The sequence below is a fragment of the Pseudopodoces humilis genome, chromosome 13, assembly GCF_049639895.1.
Source record: "Pseudopodoces humilis isolate 2021_Gansu_Grassland_sample_001 chromosome 13, ASM4963989v1, whole genome shotgun sequence".
Lineage (NCBI taxonomy): Eukaryota > Metazoa > Chordata > Aves > Passeriformes > Paridae > Pseudopodoces > Pseudopodoces humilis.
The window spans coordinates 17382690-17400717 of record NC_142212.1 but is presented as its reverse complement, the minus strand read 5'-3'; positions in this window follow the sequence as shown (position 1 = coordinate 17400717).

Below are 18028 nucleotides of genomic sequence, written 5' to 3'. Positions count from 1 at the left end.
GCATGATGCAAATTCCAAAGCAGGTCCTATTTTGGGACAAGAGCTGCACAGCCAGCAGGACCTTGCTACCTGGAAACCTCTTCACTGTGCTCCAAATTGCTAATCAGCTTGCCTGGCAGAGCTCAGATACCTTCTAAGAAACACATTCATTTTCAGAAGCCAGCGCCGGAGCCAAGGTCACGTCTCTGACGCACCCAGACAGAACAGAGTGTTGTGACAGTCCTTTAAAGAATGATTAAACAAACGTAACAGGCAGGCACAGCTACCGGGGTCCCATCTGTCTGAGGAAGAGTCAGAAGTTAATTCAAGTGACTCCTCCAACATGTTGCCTAATTCCAGTGGCAGCAGAGCTAATTAAGATGGAGTTGGTCCAGGAGCTTGGTGGTGTGTCAGTGGTAGGGAGCAAACACTGCCACAAAGGCACCAGCAAATCACAGCCACTCTAATGAGTCGGCACCGGGCCTCCAGAGCCAGAGGAACTGCTCAGCAGCATCATTAACCAGATATCTTGGTCCCATTGATAACTTCATGAATATTTCATACTCATTTCTCACCAGTCTGTACTGACAACTTGTGACACAGGACTAGCTGGAGTAAAATGCACTTAATATGCAGTGGCTGGAGCTGTAAATTTATCATCAGATGTTATTTTCTTAAGAATACTCTTCCAAGAGCCTGACCAGCTACTCAGCAACTCAAATGAGCTCCAAAGGCCAAAGAGCAAGCGGAGCACTTCTCTAATGAGTGCTTTAATGGTTGTGATAACATGGAGTAAGTCAGCAGTGTGGGTCTGCAGCCCTTGTTAGGGAATGTGAAATTAGCAGATCCCTGAGGATGGCAGCTCCAGCTTGAAGGGGTCGTGCTTGGAGAGCAGATGCACCAGTGGCTTTTCTTTTTCTCTGAAGGGAATGGGTGACTTGGTGCAAAATTTCCTTGCTTTTGTAGAAGGCTGATGTGAGGGAGGTCGTGCGTTTGTGTGTCAGCTTTGGGGTGGCTTTGTTTTGTTTTCTTACTGTCCACTTCACTTAAACTCTGCTTTTAAAACCACTCCCTGTGGGGAGGGTGAGGGATGTCAGGCAGGGAAGCTGGGGCTCCGCTGCATCATCGCTCTCGCAGCAGTGAAGCTGCCAAGGAGGTTGCTGTCGTCTCTCCCAGGAAAACGTGCTGTGGAAGAGTCAAGGATTTGAGGTGCTTGGTCCAGGGACAGCTGAGGACACCTTTTCCCACCAGCCCCAGCTGAAAGAGCAAATGAGGTCTGTGTATTTTACTGCAACTCCCAGCAAAAGTGAAGCAAAGTCTATTTTGTACAGATAAAAAGTGTAAGAAGACCCTGGAACAGTGAGGAGCAATGGAAAGTGGCACTGGGCTGCTGGAGGAGCCACGGCAGTGATAAAGCAGGTTCTGCTTGTGGGGGGAAAACTCGGAATTTGCTGGGAGCACTTGCTGTGCCTCTGCTGAGGAAAACGTCAGGCTTGCCAAAGGCTCGCTTCATATCCAGGGCCTGGATGGGCTGGGAGCCAGCACGGTGAAGGTATCTGCAGTGATGCAGATGGCCAGGCAGCCACGGGACAGTGGCGGGGGTGACCGGGAACCCCGGTGACACAGCGGCCCTGGCTGGGGCTGTGGCTCAGAGCCACAACCCTGACTGTGCTGGTCGGGATGTTTGGGCTGCCACTCCCTGTGTCCCTGGAGCCAGCACTCCCTGTGTCCCTGGAGCCAGAGCTCCCTGTGTCCCTGGAGTCAGCACTCCCTGTGTCCCTGGAGCCAGAGCTCCCTGTGTCCCTGGAGCCAGAGCTCCCTGTGTCCCTGGAGTCAGCACTCCCTGTGTCCCTGGAGCCAGCACTCCCTGTGTCCCTGGAGCCAGAGCTCCCTGTGTCCCTGGAGCCAGAGCTCCCTGTGTCCCTGGAGCCAGCACTCCCTGTGTCCCTGGAGCTCCTGGAGCCAGCACTCCCTGTGTCCCTGGAGCTCCTGGAGCCAGCACTCCTGCGGTGACACGACGTGGCTGCCCTGGCACTCAGCAGTGTCAGAGGTTTGCTCTTCCTTGCATTTGTTTTCCTAAGTTGAACACGAGCTTTGAAGAAGCTGCGCCTCATCCCCCGGCTCACGTCCAGCCCCGGCTCCCGGGGGCTGCTGTTCCGGCAGCATCAGCAGTCTGGACTGTGCCTGCCCGGAGAAACACCACGGGATCCGAGACCCACCGGAGCACAGGATGGGGGATTTCTACCAGCCATGGGTTTTACTTAATTGTCCCCATCCCAGCTCCAAGCGCTGGCCGTGCCTGCGCCAGGCAGGTTCCAAGTCTGGCAGTCACATGGAAAAAACCCCATGACTTTTTAGTAGAGAAGAAGGAATTGCAGCTTCAGATTGAAAGCAAGCTATATGTTTACATAAACCTTTTGTTTTTAAGCCAAGGCTGTGATTCAAGGAGGGGGCCCGGGTTAGCGGGAATGAAAGCAGATCCTTTCCTGTCTTGTCTGAGCTCCTGGGTTCATCCACCCAGTAAACACGCTGCAGGAGGCTGGCATGTCCCACACTGACACCTCCTGCAGCCAGCAGTGGAACAAATGGCAGTGATCTCAGCCTCGTTGAGGCACTGTCCCCTCTTTTCCCATCACTGGATTTACACCTGGAGCAAAGGGGCTGGGAGCAGAAAAGACATGTCTGAAGTGAGAACCTCCAAGAGCCCTTGAGGCAATCTGGCCATGAACTTGGTTGGCTCCAAAGCCCCTTCTCCATAGTTTTTGCATTGCTCTCTTCAGCAATTTAGGGGCTCAGACATTGTGCTGTTTTTTCCAGAACACAGAATGGGTTACTAAGGAACACAGAGATAAAAACCACAATTGCAGTGTTCTGCATCATTGTTTCCCTGTGTGCCTACATCAGAATCTCTCTGGAGAGGAGCTGGTGCTTCTCAGGCTTGGCAATGAGCTGGCAAAGGGCTGGCAGGAGCGGGTGGCAGGGGGGATGTGGATGAGCAGTCAGAAAGTCCTGTGGTGGTGGAGGCAGGGCGTGTTGAACGGGCGATCTAGATGTGGAGAGGAGGCAGGAGCAATCTGTTAGAAATCAGCTGTCAGGGAGGGTCTGCCAGGGCCTGATCCTGCTCTGGGGCAGGGCAGTGGGCTTGCAGGTCCCCTGCAGCCCTGCAGCTCAGTGCTGCTGCTCCGTGAGCGGTGTTGACAGTCCCATATGGCAGCGGGCACAGCCGTCACCCCGCGCTCCGTCAGCGCAGCCCTTCCAGCGCCTGGTGGGTCCCTCAGCCCGAGTTCCCTGCAGCAGTGTCCTGCTACCCCCTGAACTCAGCTCCTCTCACACAGACCTGCCCTCGACCTTCAGCCTCCCCTGACCGAGCTCAGCACGGCTGGGAAACTGGGTTCCCACGCATGGTGTATTCCCAGGGAGCTGCAGCGTGCTCACACGAGCTTCTTGCTTCCACTGTCAGGTCTGGAGGTTTGGCTGAACTGTACATTTGCATTTTCAAACAAAACTGGCCAGGGTGGTGTTCTTGCATGTTGGGAACCTGTGGGGCTGCCTTGATGTGTGGAAGGTGAGCAGCTCCCAGCCAGGCACAGGACCAAAGGGATGATGTCCAACCAAGTGTTACCCCAGAGACATTGAGGTGTGATCTTGGGGCATGGTTGGCAGGATATTTTTGGACTGTTTTGGACAGTCTGGGCTGGCATGTATTTTGCCTCTCTCTACAGTGCAATCGATTTAAAATTTGTTGCATGTTTAAGCAGCACTTAATCAGAAGGGTCAGATGTTAATACCTTATAATTTATTTCTTCTCAGTTAACTTTCAAGAAACACACTGAGAAAGATTAATTCTGCATCTCTCTGTCACCTCTGCAACGGGGGCAGCAGCAGAATTGCCACAGATATTGCAAGCAGCTTCTACATTTTGTTCAGTTGAGTTCATTTTTATCTCTTTAATCATAAAGATATAAAAACAGGATGATATCGCCACTAGTAATTACGTAACAAACCATTGGACAAGAAAGAGCACATTTAAAGTTGTGGTATAAGCAAAGGATATTTTGGGGGTTTTAACGACCTTGAGTACTGAAGCTGAGAGAGTGAAACAAATGTATGGGGTTACAATGCATTTAAAACACAGGAGGGAAATAATAAATCAGCTGAATAGTTGTAAGAAAATTGAAAATTGTGGAGAGAGAGTAACAAAACTACATGGAGATTGAAGGACTTGCATCTGTTGCTAAGAATGGTAATGAGAATATGCAATTTGAATAGGTCTAAACTGCCCTTGAAATATCATTATAACTTATTTGAAAAGACATTTACCATTTGTATGGTTTTCCCAAATGCAATATATTTCCTTGCATCTTCGTTCGTTGAAAGCCTCGGAAATATGTCTGAAATAAACCCATACTGGAGTTGAAAACAACAGAATGTTCCAGGAAATCAAATCAAAACCATTTTCTAATGGGTAGGGCTTCCACAAGAAAGTATCACAGTGTAGATACACAGCAGCAGGATCCAGGTAAATTCTCTTTTTTTCCTCCTATGAATAAATGACCGAAGGGAATGAGGAGCATACTTCACTTTGCAGAGTGAGCCATGGCAGCAGTGCTCTGCTGAACATCAAAATGCTGAGTGTTCATTTGGTTAGTGCTGCTTATTTCTCTGTCTGTCCCACTTAGCCGTGACCAGTGCCTGGACAGACAGACTGCTGTACCTGCCACCACTGCCCCTGGTGGGTGCCAGCAGGAAAGTGGGAATGCCAAGGAGGCAGTGGGGAAGTCAAACAGGCAAATGGATTTGGAACTTAATCCAGGGGTTATCAAAGTCATTTGGAACCATCCCAGAGCCTTTGCAAAGACCCTTTCCCTGTAACCACCCCTGAGCCACTGCAACAGGCATTGCTTCGTAACTTTCAGCAGAGAAACAGGAGAAATTTTGTTTGAAATTTTCTCTGAAAGTATGTGCCAATATCTCAAATGCTATTTCCAGCAGAAAGACCACTTAACAGCTACTGCCACTGCAGACAGAAGAGCAAAATTAAGTTTTCCTCACCTCTTAATTGTTACTGTGCAATGAGTGCTGGTAAATGCCTCTGAAATAGGGGTTCTGGGTTGCTCCAGTTGCATTTTGATGAACTTTGAACTGATGTTGTAAGCAGTTCCAGACAGGGATAGCTTAGACATTGTTGCAAGTCATCCAGAAGACAGTGGTAGAGTTTATTTTAAAAGGTTGCTGCAAGCAATAGTTTAGTATGGAGAACTTTTAAGGCTTCAGTGTTTTTAATGCAGCCTCTCCAACCCAGTCCTGTAAGGACTGGAACTGTATGGATTCTTCCAAAGAATCATAGAATCCTTCAGGTTGGAAAAGACCTCTGAGATCCTCAAGTCCAGCTGTTCCCCCATCAGAAAACCATGTCCCTCATGTCACATCTCCACACCTTTTACATCCCTCCACCACTGCCCTGGGAAACCTGCTCCAATAACTTCCAGTCAAGAATTTTTCCCAAAGAAGGCACAGGTTGCTTCTTTTTAACAACTATTCCTCTTCATGTGGGTAAAGTCCACAGTTTTAACTGGTTGTGAAGAGGTGGAGGAACAAAAAAGAAAGTGGAAATAAAGTCAAACAGAGTGAGACATTTTCTACCATCCAAACAAGCAGGTTGGGTTTTTTCCTTTCTTGAAGATTCAATACGCATAAGTCAGGAAAATCAAACTTACAGTTCCCTCAGCAGCCATAACTCTGTTCCTGGCAGAGAAAGAGCAAGACATAAATATAACCTCACACCCAGTAGCATGTGTGACATATGTGCAAGGAGGTGAGTTATGGGAGCTGCGGGGACCGTGATTTTGAATGTTCTGACTTGCGAGTTCGAATTTCCAAGTCCAGTGTTTTGGAGAGTTTCTTTCCTTTTTCATCCCTATAGTTATAAAGTGTATTACACTTGTTTTCCTTTGTTCTGGCATAGCAAATTGTTGCTGAGAACTTTGTTTTTCATGAGAATCACAGAAACATAGAATGGTTTAGTTTGGAAGGGATCTCAAAGCTCCTCTAGTTCCAACCCCCCCTGCCAGGGGCAGGGACACATTCGACTAGACCAGGTTGCTCCAAGCCTCATCATCTTGTGCTGAGAAAGGCAGCAAGAGGAGGATGAAATCCAGGGCTGTTCAGTGGTTGGAAATTCTGCAGATCCATGGTACATAAGCTGTAATCCTGACTGAATATATGTGAAGGCAAAGACGACCCTAAATGCCTAAATCATTTCCTTCCAGTGTTGTTCAAATTACCAGGAGAGTTTCTCTTCTCTATTCTGGTTTTGGAGGTAAATCCCAAGTGATACTGCATCTAAGGACACATCTGTATTTCTCTATGAGGTCAAAGCCTTCTTGAGTCTTTTTATGTTTCCAGGACTGCTTCAAATATCTTCTTCCTGCAAATCCACTTGGCTAGAGTCAAGTTGAGGCTACATAGCTTTCATGTTAATATGCGTTTTGAAAAAACATTTCAGCTGAAACTGAGAGAACTTTAGTGGAACTAATCCCCAAGCAGGTCATTGTCTCAGATCCACATGTGTAAGTTCACTAAGCAGAAATAGGTTCAGTTAAACTCTGAAATGCTGTGTAGATTTGTGAGCAGAGTTTGTAAACTTGAGCTATCACCATGTTAAAAATACATCCCAACAGGCAGGTCATCCTCTAAATATCCTGCCTGGCTGCAAATCTTCACTCCAGGAACACTTAACCATTCCAGACTAACTGGAGACTTATGTAAGAAGGAATAATGTGGCATAAATATGCCCCATCTGACTTTTTCTTGCAACGCTTTGTGCAAATTTAACATGCGCGTCAGGTGTCAGGGTAGCTGTTGGAAATCCGTAACGCTGACAGTATTTGGTAATAAAATAATAATCGCTGCGTGTATCTCTGATAGAAAGAGATTCACATCCTTTTGAATCCCTAATTGTGTGCCACACTACATTAGAGACAGATAGTTCGTTGTCTCCACCTTTCAGAGATGGGAAATTCAAAGCAACACGCAAGACGTTCCAGAAATAAGCTGGTTTAATGAAGCAGCAAATTAGACCCTTCTATCTCTTTATTTAACATGTAGTCCCTTGAATTTATCAGAGTTCATTACAGAGGTACAAAATGGAAAAGAAGCTGAAAAATTCATTTGTGATTAGAGCTAATGATTTTGAAAATGGCTTTTCATATTTTCCTAGATAACAGCTAATATTTATTATTACGTTTATGTCACGTTTGTTCTAATGAAATTATATTCCCTGCCTTCCCTTGTTTCTGTTGTTTATGGTTTGGATTTTATGAAAGGAAGAATCATTAAGATGCTATATGTTTCTTGCCAACTGCAGTGCCTTTGACATGGCTTCTGATAGCTTACTCCTGTGACTCATGTCAGAAGAATGGTTTTAAAATTTCCTTCCCAATTTATTCCTTCTATACCACTTGACAGATAATGAATCCAAGTAAATGCACAACGATTTCCCCCCCCCCCCCCCATAATTTCAATTACAGACATGGAGTGAGTAATGGACTCGAGGCTGTGAAGTTAAAGGAAGGAAAAAACATTTAAACAGCAAAATAAAAACATTCAGAGCTCCTGTCTCTTTCTAAGCTCTGCTCTCCATCCTGCTCCTGGCAGGCAGGTAGGTGCAAACTGAGGGAGGTTAACATCCACCCTACTGCACATCCCTGACAGCACTCATCCTGCTCAGGGCTGAAATGAGGGAACTGAGGAATGACAACATTAATTTTGCTGTTATTCATCAAATCCCATCACATGCTGGGATACAGGAGCCAATGCTAGCCACCCAGCTGCGGCTGGAGTTGGAATGGGGACCTCTTGTGAGACCCCAGGACACAAAGAGCTTTAACAGTTTTCCTGATTTCACCATCTTTTTCTTTAGTACTATCTCAGTTTCCTGAAGGAGGGTTTGTGTCATGGTATGAGTTTGATAAAGTGTTTTTAAAATGCTTCATAATAATTAGAGTTAAGATGAGGGTTGGAAATAGATGATCTTTGAGGTGTCGCTCTATTAAGAACGGCTGGGATTGAGCAACACAAACTCTCTAGGAGTCGATCAGGAGAATATCTCGTAGTTTATTACTTCAGCTCTGTTTTATAGACTGATACATGGAAAGTACAGAAAGGAAACTCTTATTGGTCAGCAAACCACTACACCACCATCACTGGTCAGTGGTGCACACCACCCCCTGACTTTCTCTTGCAAAGAAAACAAGGGACAGACAAACAGCACCTGGCAAGGCTGTTTTCTGTCTCTGAAGATTGTTTTGAATACTCTCATGAATTTCTCAGGCTAGCTTCTCAGGCAGGACTGAGAGCTATGTGGCCTGTAATTTCTACAGGCTCTCTGTTTCAGAGTTAGACACAGAGTCCACATTTGAGGTCCCTTCCAACCCCAGCCTTTCCGTGATTCTGAGAAATGTAATGTCAGCCTGTTAGTTCACTTACCTGTGCAACAGCAGAGAAATGCTTTGTTTAATATTTGCAAATATTATTAATACTTAATGATCCCTATTCCTGAATACCAGACGTGGAATCATCATTTCTGACGTAGGATGTTAAGTGAGCTGCTTGTGTTACTTTTGGGAAGGATCTCCTGAATCATTGTTTATAATGACTGTTACTCTACTCTTTCCTTCCAGCCTCTGTCTCTTTGCAGCATTTCCTCTCTTCCTTCTTCATGTGGTGAAATCCAAGTATGAATGGGAAAAGTTCATTTGTAATGTGACCAGCCCTGTGGTGCCAAGCTGAGAAAGTTTGTGTTTATTATTTCCTCCTATGGGGAGTTTGTGGATGACCATTTGAGTTCTGAGAGAAACAGTTTCTTTGGCAGACCACATGCGATCTCTGGGCAACCAAGCCCCAAACATCCCCGAGGTAACGCTGTTAGACCAGCAGTGCCCTGGGTCAGACAGCCACTCCATCCCCAAGAGATGAGGGATTACAGCATTTATTCCACAGGTTTTTTCTGTCTGGGTTTCTGATGAACTCAGAGATCTTGTGCTTTTTTTGTTTCTAATTCTCTTTGCCCACAGGGCTCACAGGGTTCCTAAACCTGACATGTGACCAAGTGACCTTGCTTGTAAGTTTGTTAAATACATGGCTAGGAATTAGCTGTAGCAATATCCCCACAGAGTTCAAGCACTGAAAGGAAAAACTCATTATTCAATACCTTATTTCATGCTTTGGTAACAGAAGCAGCAACCTTAGCACTTCCTCCTTTTACAGCCTCGTGGTTTCCGTCATTCTTTTCAACTCATAATGAGATTTAGTGTTGGAGAGAGATGGTTGTGCCAGAAAAACCAAGGTGGGATGGTTTTGGTAGAAAAAAAAATAAAATTTGAAGTTTGTAGGAAAGCTCAATTTCAGTGTGGAGGAACAAAGCTAATGCCACCTTTGTGAAGGTCTTTGGCGTTGTCTCCCGACTCCTGCTACGTCACAAATGTGTTTGTGGAAAGTCTGCGAGATCTCACTGTGTGAACTTGCCAGGGATTTTCTTCATGCCAAAAGAAACGTCCTCCCATGGATGCTTGGTCAGCTAATGGATTAGGTCAGGCTGCAGATGTTGGGAAGGCGCAGCAATTCTCTGTCCCTGCGTCACTGGGCAGAACTGCTGCTGCCAGTGAGCCGACAAAGAGGAGAGGCATTTTTCAGAGTGTTCGGTATCATATCCAAAGAGAAAAGGGAAAAAAAACCCCTCTGTGGCTGTGCACCTCCTGCAGTAGATTGAATCTGAAGGCAGGAGTGCAGTAAAAGTATGTTTTCTGCTAATAAACTGAGCAGAAGTGACAGGGAAGTCAGTGCAACACGGAACATGCATCTTACTTTTGCCATTTTCCTGATGATCTTGTCTTACCCAGGGCGTTTTGCAGACAGCTGCAGTTATCTCTTATCCCTGGTAAGGATGCAATGGGAAATACAAATACTTGAAGGGTCAGGATGCTGAAAAGCTGTAATTATTCACAGATTTTGCAGATATGCAGAATTATAAGAGTAATAAATCTATGAATTTATCATACAGCAATCTTAAAATTACCCTTTTCAGATTTTTATTTAATTTTTTTTATGTCCAGAGGACTGAAAATGTGGGTTAATTTCTCTCAGTTATGACTAAATACCACATGAGGAAGGGGCAGTATGGGGTCTGAGTGCAGAGATGTGCGTGTACCACAGCCAGTGTGCAGCATCCCACAGCCCTGCTCCTGCCTGTGTGTGACCCAGTCCCAAAGGAGCAGCTGTTCCTGCTGCTGTCCTCCCTGCAGAAGGACCAGCACCCTCAGTACCTGATCTCTGCCACTCATCCAGCCAGACCACCCCACTGCTATCCTCAGTGGAGAGGCACTAGCCATGGGGATGGAGACCACAAATACCAGAGGGGAAGATTATGGCAGCGGTGGTTCAGTGGTCTCCCTTTAATTTGACAGCTCTGGCCACTATTAAAACACCACAAGGGCCGAGGTGGGAGCACACAAATGCCTCAGGATTGCTCATTCCTGGTGCTGTGCCATGGATTGGTGTGTAGGCCTGAGACAGCTGCTGTCCCTCCTCCTGCCCCAGCAAGCTGAGCCTGTGGTCAGGATTCTGGAGCCCTTGGCTATCTCATGATCCCTGGAGCGAGCCCTGCTCCAGGCTGGAGCTGGCCAGGCTGTGCTGAGCACAAGCACCTTTGTGTCACCCAAGGGTCAGCCTGCACGGCCTCCAGCTCCTCCTCCTCCTCTCCTCCGGGAGCCACCAGCAAAGCTCAGCCATGCACCCTAAAATGATTAATTTTAGCCAAAAAAGCCCCGATGAACACACTCAGGGCTCTGATCTTAATGAATCACATAAAATGTTATGCCCTTTGGAAAGGCAAATACAACCCCAGTGGCTATGAGCTGCTTTAGTTTCTGCCTTGATGTCCTGCTCTGCCTTTTGGGTTTGCTATCTCTACATGCATATTTTGTGAGCAGCCCTTTGCCTTTGGATCACCAGGGAGCTCTGACACTGAGGTGACCCCCGTGCCTGGAGCACCACGTGTATCTGGAGGTGTAGGAGCAGATGCTGGAGGTACAAAGCAGAGATGGTAATTACTCACTCATTTCCTAAACGAGCATCTGAGAGGCGACGCTGACCCAAGCTCAGTGCTGCCATGACAGAATCCCCAAAGTGAAGAAACCCCAGAGCCAGGGAATGAGCCTCCTTTGGAGCTGTGGGTGGGCAGCAGCCTGAGCAGGGCAGCTGGACCAGCCTGGGGGATGAGGGTGCTGAGCAAAGAGCTGTGGTGTGGCCCGGCATGCAAAGGGCTGGAGCAGCTGCGGGGGCGGCCCCGCTCTCCCTGTGGGACCTCCATGGCACAGCCCAGCCTTTGAAGCTGCAACAGTCAGGGCTGATGCTGGGGAAAAGAACTGAGGATTTGGTTTGTTCTTTTTCAAAGGCTTTATTCCTCTGACAGCTGAGCTGGAGTCAAACCTGACTGTCCGATGAATCCAGCCCTTTTATTTTTCCCTCTTTAAGTTCCAAGTATGCACTTTACATACAGTCATGGCAGGCTTAAGCTTAACTGTCAGAATAAAAGCCTTTTCTTTTCCTAAGGCTTCCTCTCTGCAGTTCAAAACACCTCAAACCCAAGTGATGTCAGCTTCAAAGGCTTGCCCACACTGCACCCAGGGCTTTTGCCCGCTGCTGCCTATTTAGGGGTCTCTTGATGGCCTGTGGATCTGAGGGAAATCTGGGGGGCTCCAGCTGTTTAAATGAGCTGTCAGGGTGCAGCAGAGAGTGGGGTGGTAGATGCCAGCCAGGGTCAGGAACTCCCGGTGTGCTGGGAGCTGCAGTGGGGACGCCAAGGCCAAGGGAGCTGTGTTTGTGATGAGGGAGATCGCCCCGTCCTGCCACTGAGACAGCCAGGATGAATTTGTCCTTGCAAATAGAAACCTCAAGAGCTTCTCCAGCTTATGTTGGATTAGAGGCAGAATCATAAACAACCATAAGCACTCCCAGGGCAGAGGAAAGCCACAGGTCCCAGGACATGAGGAGTTAATTCCTGGGTGCTGCTGGTTGAACTTTAGTTAGGATTTGTTTGTGGCAAAGTTTGCTCTTCTGTCCACATTCTGGGCACCTTTTCTGGTAGAGGAAGTTGTTTAAAGTGCTGATAAAGATGATAATGTACAGAGGGTTTTCTTTAAATTCCTGCTTTATTGAAACCACACACTTTCCTTTATTTTCCCCTCAGTTTGTGCTTAATAATAAGCAAGTAGGACTAGTCTGCTGAAGAAAATTACATGCATAGTTGAATATTGCTCCATTTCACCTTATTTTCAACAGAGTATCCTGTTTCTGCTGTTCAGAAAAAGTAAAATTCACATCCATGAAAATTGTACCTGGCCTTTTAAAAAACCCATGCAGGTTTCTGGCCACGTCACCCCAAGCTGTAACCAGGAAGTGCAGAACAAGGAGCAAACACGGGGAAGTTTCAGCTAATAGTGTTCATTCACAGAGGAGAAGGAAACAGCAGGAAAAGGTCAGCGTAGACTAACACAAATGTGGGGTTTTTTTTCAATGAAGGATACACTCCTCTCTCTTTTCTCCTAGGCAATTAGTGTAATTACAGAACCAGCCATTTAGCAGACTTCTAACTGAGCACTATCAGCACTGGCTATGAGAGGTAAGGCACTTGACTTTACGCCAGTCAGACACGAAGCACTTGCAGCTTAAAATGTCATCTCAGACAAGACGATGAAATGAGCTGGAACCATCCCAGCTCTGACTATTAACCTTGGCAGGATGAGGCATGTAAGGACACCCTAATGGCAGAAGTGAAAGGGATCTGAATAGGTAAAACAGAAAAGGTTTTATTGGGGGATTTAAATACCAAAGCGATCCACTGAGAATTGATTTGTTCACGCTCTTTACTGTGTTAGGTGATGCAAAACTAAAGGATGGCTGGTTACATCACTCGCTGGAATTTAGGGTAAACTGAAGGAAATATTTCATCATCTGGAGTGTAATTGCTCTGTCTTGCTGCAGGAAGTTGAGAAACTGGGTTTAGAAAGAGCTGGATTTAGAAAGAGCTGGAGCGGTACCTGCCTGTTCCGCTCTTGATGCTTCCAACAGGTCTGAATACATTCATGCAACCACACATGGTGGGACCTTGAGCAGATGGCTCAGTGCTTCTCAGAAAAGGGACTCCTGAAACTCCAGCATTGCAGAATAATCCTGGCTGGGCGATGACCCTCATAAGAAAGCCTGTTTCTTATTTATTCATGGAGCTCCTGCATGGAGTGATGAAGGGAGGAGTCGCTTTAGGAAATGGTGCTGCTCCCCAGAGACCAAGTAATGGACTGAGCTTAGGCAGCCACATTTAACTGTTTTCTCACTGCTGCATGCTCTTGTCATGGCACTGAAGTGTATTGGTCACTGAGGAATTCCTAAATTAGATGTGCCATGATTGGAATTAATAGCAATGTAAAAGAAACCATGCTCTGGAAAATAGGAATTCTATTCCTCTGTGAGCAGCAGCCTGTTGGTTTAACCCCCCTAAGCCCGTGGATGTTGGCTGCAGGTCATCTTCAGACTCAGCAGATTTTGCAGGAGGCTCTAGCTAAAGAACATGAGTGTTTTGGACATTTGGGATTACTTTTTTATTTTCAAAAAACAGTGGAGTACTGGGAAGGGATATGCTATATAGTACTTGAAAACTCAGCCTTTGGAGGGAGAGACCGAAGACTCTTCCCAGGCAAAGATCCAGTCCCTCTCCAAAGGCAAAACCCTTGGTATATCATCATGGATAAGTGTATCCTGATGATCCTGCACATGTGTGAAAACGGTTTTGTGAGTCTAGTTGCTTGCCTTGTTTCCAGCCGGGTTTCATCAGCTGGTATTACCCCAGCACAGGGTTAAAATGGATCTCTTGAGCTTCAGTGCATTGTCAAGGCAACAAGAAACAGTGTTATGGTCTTACTCAGCCATTCCCCACAACTGCATTGTCCTCAAGCAAAGCTTTGGTGGCACCCTGGTCACAGGAGGGAGGCAACAGAGATATTGGCTCTGAGGGGAATGGAAAATGTCACTGCCACGTGTGCCCAAGCTGGCCATGCTGTTTTGGAGTGGTTGGTAGAATGGGAAAATGTCCTTTAGGAACCTGGGCAGCAAAAGAGCTGGTGCAGGTCCACATCCTCGGCATGGGGACACTGGCTAATGGGGCAGGTCTGTGGTGGGGAGAAATGAGCTCACCTCATACATGGCCCTAAAATTGCTGCCATGCCAGAAAATCACCCTGGGACTGGAGTTAAGACAATTCCAGCACTCAGTGAAGTGGTTTTGAGAGAGCAGAGCTGCTGCTGGGCTGTGTGGTCTAGCATGGACAACCTCTGTCACACTTTAACCACACTCCTTTTGCTGCTTCCTTTCCCTCAGCCTTGTGCCATCCTCATCCTCCCGTGCCTCCATTCCTCCCCATGAGTTTTCTGGCAACTTCTGCCCAGATAATGAGCTGTTGGGAGGATGAGATGCATCTTCCCAGCACTGGGCAGGGCTCAGGCAGGCAGCCAGCACCAGCCCGAATTGCTGGAGGTTTGCTTTTGTTTGATCTTTGCCATAAAAGGAACCAATTTGAATTCCTGGAATAATTAGCTGCCCTTTGCACTAGTGACTCTTGAAAAGCGAGCTGGCAGGAGAACAGAGTGGGAAGTGGGAGGATGAGGTGGATAATTTGTCCTTTGTAGCAGGTCGTTTTCAGGAGATGACGCTGTAGGTCACGATCTTCCCTGGAAAGCCAGGGCTTCCCTGCTTCCTCCTACCCTCACCTGGGGCTTGTGCACCTCTGGTCAGACCCAGCCAAGCCATGGTTAAGGGATCTCAGGGCTGCAGCCCCAGGCTGTGCCCTCAGTTGTGTGTGCAGGACTCACCCTCATGATGGCTATTTGTCAGCTGTATCCAGCTAAAAGGTAAACCCAAGTTGCTGATTTCTTCTGATGCTGAAAACTCCATGATATTTCCTGAGAATAGCCCAAACAGATCTAAGCTCCACATTAGCACTTTATTTTCTGCATCCTGAGAGAAAACTGCAAACCACACTGCTACCAAGCCAGGGGTGGGGTTCTCCTCTTGTGTAGCTGTAGCCAAAGTTCATTTTTAATGAGGGCATGTGAAGTTAAACACTTACCAGTTGTCACCCCAGCTCTGGTTATACCCCAGTCACAGCTGAAGGAAGTCAGGAGAATGTAATTTACTAAGTGCTTTGGGATTCTTAGAAATATAACTCACTAGAGAGACATTGCAATTTTCTAAGTTCATCCTTAAGGGAGTAGTAAGTGAAGTTTCTGTGTTGGAGGTGGCTCTGGTGAGGGAAAGCATTTTGCAGCCATCCCCACAGGGTTGTTAATGCATGCTTTTTGCTAACATGCCATTTCACTGGAATTTTCACCCTTCTGAGCAATCTTGCATATGGATGAAAAGGAGAAAAAGGAACTCAGTGGTACTCCAGGCCCTGGAGGCACCTCAGATGGGCTCTGCTGGGAATACCCGCCTTCCCATGGCAGGGACACATGAAGCAGAGTACAGGGATGAGAGGAAAAAAGTCAGAAATGAGAAAAAATGGGAGAGAAATTAAAATTTTAAAGATCTCATGGGGGGCCTGAAAGCCAAGGCAGATGGGTAAGTGGGCGAGATCCTCTGTGTATGTGTTCCCCCTGTTTCTGCCTTGGATGACCAGCCTTCAGAGCATCAGGGAAGGCTGGAGAGCCATGGAGCTGCCAGTCCCACATCCAGTGGGATGGACAGAGATGTGCTCCCAGCTGCCTCTCCTTCCCCTCCCTGCAGGTGACACCCCACAGCCTGCCCCACACACCACACCTACCATACATACCCCAAACAGGAGAACAGCTGCAGCTTCCACTGGCCTTGGGAAGACAGTGGGACAGAGCAGAGGTGCAGAAGAAGGGATTTTAGTGGTTAAATTCTGGTAATTTGCAGAACAAGTGACTCTTTTCTCTGGGCATTGCCTCGTTGGATAATTCTTTCCAGCCCTAATATGCTAATAGGGGCAGGAGCACAACCTGCCCTTCTCCTCTCGCTGGCCACCACCACATTCCAGCCAAGGACTGGAAAAGCACAGCAACAAAGAAACTAAACTGTGTGCTAAGGAGGAAAAAACCCTGCTCCCTCCAGGCAATCCAGGGAAGCCATGTGGCACCAGTACAGTAAATAAAACCAGAACAAGTGACCTCTTCTTGGTCCCTCTAGAGACAGTGGCAAGCCAGGGATTAGCAACATTCATAGTGCTCCCACAGGTTTCCATGATGAGGGACACAGAGGAGATTTGTGCAGTGCCTGGGGAGATGGGGAAGCAGAACTGGAAGGGACCAGAGGGACCCACGATGGGCCTGGCAGGGAGGAAAGGTGGGCTGGTTTGTTTATTGAACATGAGCCTACAAAACCTGCATGGCTTTGGTCTCTCCAGATCCCATTGAGGCATAGGAAGAATTGCCTGTCTGTGGTGGGAGCAGATCTACAACAATGCCCTCCTGAATGACTTCTCTCCAGTTCTTGCGTTTTGTAGATCTCTGTGGCCATGGACACCTCCCCACCTCCTTTTCCCATGGCTCAGTAAATTTTCATTTTCAGAAATTTTCATTTCAATGAAAAATGACCTCACTCTCTAGGTCTGGTGTGCAGGGAGAGACCCTGGCTCTACCAGAGGATCCTCTGCCCACAGCTCACAGCTCATGACCCTTTTTGGTGTGTAGGAGAAAGTTGTTTCCCACCAAAAGCAATCAGCAAGAAGAAAAAAGGCTGAAAGAATGTTTCCCCAAAGTCCAGCGAATTCCCCAAACCGATTCTCTATCTTCTTGGCAGGAGCTCTACATTTTTGAAAAGACATATCTGAAAATTATAGAAAGGCATTGAGTCCCTGCCCATCACATAAATCCACAGTTCCTGCTGAATCACTCAGAATTCTGCTGCCCTGGATTTTGCCAACGCAGTCATGTCTGCACAAAAGTCTAAATAAAATCTGTGTGCAAATCAAAGGAGTAAATTTCATGAGTAACTAGAAATTGTTAGTTTTTGTGGTATGTTTGCAGCTTTTTCTTATTCTAGCACTGTTTCCTGAGCAGACTCTGTAATATTCCACTTCAATCCCTCTAAGCTGACGGGAGAGCGTGTACTTCGCAATCAAAGTGATTCATGCAATTACATGAGCCAGTGCAGAGTAAGGGAGTGAGAATCCCTAATCTAGAACATTAGCACTCATCTGCTAAATGCTCTTTTCTAACATACTGCAGAACCATCATCTTATTCCTTACATAAGGTTCTTCAGGGGCTACTATGACAACAGCAGTGCTGAAAAGCAGCGTAATGAGACACCAGGAGCACTGGGAACAGATCGCTACAACAGCAGCTCATTACAACTATTTCTTGTCTTGACCCCAGAAATAAAATCACTTGTGGATGTTTTTTTTAATGCTGAAGTTCTTTGTTAATCTGTTTCATTTTTATTAGTGTATTCACTATATTTCTGTTCATACACTGATTGCTGACTTGGTCTGCAAGATTATATAAGTAAGAATGGAACAGTGTGGCTATTCCCAGGGGATGACAATATTCCTGACATCATACCAGAGACTTTGCAAAGTTTGTTGGTCTATGGGAAAGGTCGTGGAGGTGAGCTACCAGAATCACTTGTTAGTGATAAAAATGTAGTTGTGTAGTAAAACAGGTACTATGGAACTTGTTCCCTGCTTATTACACACGGAATGTGAAGATTCATATTAGAGGGCTTAATATCATATGCTGGTCCAGATCAGTGAAATTCAAACAGGAAATGAGCTTTTAAGAGTTGGAGAACTTTGCTGTGGGAAGCTGTCTTCATTGTTGTAAGTCAGTGCTTGATATCTCTTGAGGTAAGTGCTAGTTTAAAACACAATATATCTTTACATTTTGGATTCACTAACGAAATTTATGGATTGATTTGGCAGGGATTCAGACAACAGTGCCACTTCTAACCCCAAAATCAGCATTTGTGTTTAGACTTTTT